Here is a 4,259-nt window from a genome sequence, read left to right on the forward strand (position 1 = left end):
AGCGCTGTGATTGGCTGCCGCTCGGCTGCTCTGCGCACCTCTGACACGAGGGCCGCTAGCCGAACCGAGCCGAGCGCGGGGCCGAACGGAGCCGACGCCGCCCGAGCGCCGAGCGTCGCCATTCGTCCTGGCCCCAGCCTACCGCCGCCGTCGCTAGGGGCGCCAGCGTCGACCGCGAGCGAGTGCGCAGCGCCCGTGCGCACCACAACAACCCAGGCCAGAGGCCGCGCAGACGGGGCTGGCAGCCGGGGAGGCAGCCAGCCTAGCAGCCCAAATAAATCGAAGCAGGCAGGCAGCTCAGTACGCGAGCGAGCGCTGCGCAGAGCACTCGGTGCTGGTCGCGCTGGACGGAACGGGACGGACTGTGAGAGTGCGTATGAGTGAGGCTGCGGAGAGTGCGCCAGCAAGGACAAGGAGGCCAGCTCCGAGGACACAGGACCACGCCGAGGTGCGGACGCCCCGGGCGCTCGGGGCCTGCGCGCAGCCGGCGCTGCCCTGCATGGTCAGAAGGTGCGTGGTCGTGTGTCCGCAACCCCCCGATCCTTTGTTCGCCTTTGTTTTGACAAGCCATCTTGTGTTTACCTCCGACGCCCCCGAGCCTCGCCGAGCCCTCCTTTGTGTGCGGCCGGGGGGTCCTGGCACGCGTGTCGCACGCCCCTCGCGCGCACGCCCGTGCAAGACGCTCAGGTACCCGAAGGGCCCTGTTAACCTGGGTACGCGGATCAAGTATTGATTTTGCCTTTGACCGTGAGTTAAATCGCCGTTGGTGGGTTTTTCTTCGCCGAGCAGACGACGTACAGCTGGTTGCGTGCTGGCCAGGCGTGCGCTCGTCCCGCACGCGTGCGTGCGTGCTCGCGTGCGCGAGCGTGCCGTGGCGAGGCGAGCTCGTCCTTTGTTTTGGTGGTCAGCTGTAGCGCAGCGCTGCGCCGCCCCCTCCTCACCCCCCGCTGCGCTTGGGCTGCGCTCGGGCTGCGCTCGGGCTGCACTGCTGCACCGCACACGCGAGCAGACGACGCAAAGCACGGCCGAGAAAAAAGGATCCGACTCAAAGTCACGGACGGGACGGCGCACGGCGCCCGGCCAGGATGGCGCTGAAAAAGAAAGAAATGGCTTGTTGTTCTACTGGCTGGAGCGTTTCACCACCTTTGTTCAGCCACCACCCGACTGACCCACTTCGTGCGGGCAGGGGCGACGGGGAGACCGCGGGCGCGCGGGGGGCTTTGGCGCACCGCGCCCGCGCCCTCGTTGGCGCTCCGCGCGGGTACATCTCTATATCTGAACGCGGGGGAGGGCTTTAGACACCCGCGATACCGCTGGAATGGGGAGTGCAGGCTCGGGCGCGCTTAGCAACACGAGGCTGCCCCGGGAAACAGCGCGGTCGCGCAGGACGCACGGAAGCTCAGGAGAGGAGGTCTACCGACAGTCAGGACGTGTACAGTCAGTGCCACGAGCACGAGAGCCCCAGCTGTCCCCTCAGGTGTGTCCAAGACGACTGCCGGGACCAGCAGCGCTGATTGTTGCACCAAAAACAACAAAGAACATGATGCACACTGAGAGGACGCGCCCGTTGAAGGCAGATACGCCGTCGCCTCTGCGGCAGCCGGCGGTGGTGACCGCGGACCCATGACCGCTCCCGATCCCGCCAGGCAACGGAACCCTGCCTGCACGGCGGCGGCCCGCGGCCCGGCCCCGCGCGGCGCAAGAGGAGGAGGAGGAGGAGGGCCATTATGCGGACTCGAACTCACGTTCACGGAACCAGTCGAGATAAACTTGGTGAAAGCTGAGGACGCCGGGCCGCGCGCTCTGTGTGCCCCGGAGTACCAGTACTGTACCTCCGCCGCCAGGGGCCCCGCGTGTCGACCCGGGAGCACACTGTCGAGCGCGGCAGCTCCACGAGGAGGGTGATCGGTGAGGAAGGAGGACCTCCCCTAAGCGCCTTCTACAACCAGGCCAGGGGGAGGGGGGAGGAGGGTCGTTTGAAGAACATATTGCCGGAGAGCTCTCCGATCGCCCTCCAGCACGCCAAGTAGAAGCCAAAGGAGGGGAAGGAAGGGTCTGTCCAAGGGCTTCTGCCTCCGGCCCGGCCGGGTCCGGTCGTCGGGAAGGAAGCCCCCCTCGCGGGTGGTGGTTGGTGGAGGGCGTTGGTGACGGTGGCCTCGGTGGCCTCGCACTGCAGCGGCTCGAGTGCATTCCGCTGGCCAGGAGGCGGAGGAGGAAGCGCGCTGTCTAATATTAGCGGCCAACTGCTGCTGCAAATTAGTGCGACGACGTCGCCTCCGCGACGCACACACGCTCGCGGCGGCCGGCCGGCTGGCCCGCGTTGTGAGAAATTGTCGGCGCGCGTCGCGCGTGTGCGTGTGCCGCTTTGTGTGATGTGTGGCCCCCGCGAGGGGTCACTGCACCCGAGGGGGGCCGGGCCGGGCCGGGCCGGGCCGCGGAGGGGGAGCAGGGCGGGGCATCCTGTCGGACACCTGCACCTCGTGTGCACGCCAGAGTGCACGCCCAGTGCGTCGTGGAGGGTGTGAGTGTGAGTGAGGAGGGTTGCTTCGGGGAGCGTTGCCCTGCCTCCCCGCCGAAGCCGGCTAAAGCGTGCGCCGGGACCCCTCCCTCCCGCAGCCGCCCCGTGGGCCGCGCCTCCGCCGCCGCCGCTCGCAAGCACGACGGGCAGGGGCAGGAGGGCAGTGCTCCTTCCTGCATCTGCACCGGGCGCGGCGCCCCTGCCCGCAAGTGCAGCGCGATGCAGTGCACACCGAAACTGCACCGGAGCGCTTCCTGCTGTACTCGCGCTCGCGGGCTTTGGCAGCAATCAACGGCTCGAAATAAACGCGCCACGCTGCGCCACGCCCCCTGTTGACGTGTGTTTCGGTCCAACGCTCTGACTGCAAAACGCACACCAGGAACGGAACGCGAGGGTCACACAGGCGCGCACTGCTGGCGCGGACTCCCTGCCTGCTGCCCCTGGGTGCACTACGGTGTGTGCACCACGGGGGGTGTGCACCCCGGGGGTGTGCACCATGGCGTGTACACAATGCCGTGCACCACAGGGGCGTGCACCATGGCGTGTCCACACCACGGTGTGCACACAGACAGGTACTCTGGTGCACAGGGCACAGCTCGGCCCTCCCTCGGCTCTAACGCAGTCCCTTTGGTGTATTGTCCCGCTTTGCTCCCCGTGCGCGCGCCAGGGCGCCCCCTCCGTGTAAGTACGTGGCGTGCTCGCCGGCGGCGCGCCCCGCGCCGTGGCCATGCATTACTTACTCCGGCCAGAGGACGTTGACGCGGCGGGGCGACGACTCTGCGCCCTGGTTATCTTTTCATAAGTTCGTCTGCCCCCTTCCCTGCTGCTCTGCATGGCGGGGTGGTGGCGCGGGCGAGCCGATCATGTACATATGTACACCCCCTTGCCTCCCCCGTGACGTGCTGCTGCTGCTGCTGCTGCTGGGCGGGGCGGGGCGGGGCGGCCCGTCAGGAGTACAGACACGGCCCGGGCATTCGGAGGCCACATGACTTGCAGCGCCAGGGCGCGCAGCGCAACACATCACCGTGTTACCCTACCCCGCCCCGCGTTTAAACTCCGTCGTTTTAATTCGAGCAAGTTTGCCACCGCTTTCATCAGATTATACCTTTTAAATACATTTGACACTACAACGAACACAACGATAAATAATATAATGTGTCATGAGCTTGTGCTCACGCTCGTGGTGTCATGGGTGTATACCTTATCTTGTACATGCTTTAGACATTTTGAAGTACATTCCACTTCGTTGGTAGGCTATTACACTTTATATAAATACACTTTAGTTACTTTTATTATAGCAAGTACAATGAGCTTGATCTTGAAACTATGTACTACAACCATTTACCGGGGCATATTACTGTTGGGACGCTTTGACCATGGCCCCGTACGGACAGAGGAAAGTAGGCAAACCCGGCGCATGCAAAGAAACATCCAGTCGCATCCAGTACTACTACTTGCAAATCTGCTAAATCGAGTCCAAAGTTTTCTAGGTGCGTGCGGTTAGTACAGTTGCCGGGCCTTACAGGTTGGGAACGGAAATGTACACACGGGCATGACTCACTTCGCGGAGCTCTGCAAGGAGGTAGTTGCCTCTCCCAGCTGCTCCCCGGGCGCCCTGGCGCGCCTTGGGCGCGGCGCTGCTGAACTTGAGGGAGAACCAGTCGGACACAAGGTTTAATTAAGGCACAAGACGCGGTCGTGCAGCTGACGGGGGCGCCGCTGCCGGCTCCAGCGGGGCCCG

The 4,259-nt window shown here is 64.9% G+C and overlaps 1 protein-coding gene across 2 annotated transcripts in view; it reads left to right on the plus strand.

Moving 5' to 3' along the window:
- The first annotated feature begins 238 nt into the window (after positions 1-238).
- LOC113216986 (protein yippee-like 1) overlaps positions 239-4,259 on the plus strand; it is a 38,320-nt gene continuing 34,299 nt past the window's right edge. The window contains exon 1 of one of the 2 annotated variants that reach the window (XM_052264020.1): positions 239-510. The gene's annotated coding sequence lies outside the window, so the exon portion shown is untranslated. The remainder of the gene's footprint in view (positions 511-4,259) is intronic. The other variant, XM_052264016.1, reaches the window with a different exon arrangement.

The sequence above is a fragment of the Frankliniella occidentalis genome, unplaced genomic scaffold (genome assembly GCF_000697945.3).
Source record: "Frankliniella occidentalis isolate FOCC.00 unplaced genomic scaffold, Focc_3.1 Scaffold2, whole genome shotgun sequence".
In the NCBI taxonomy this organism is placed as follows: Eukaryota; Metazoa; Arthropoda; class Insecta; order Thysanoptera; family Thripidae; genus Frankliniella; species Frankliniella occidentalis.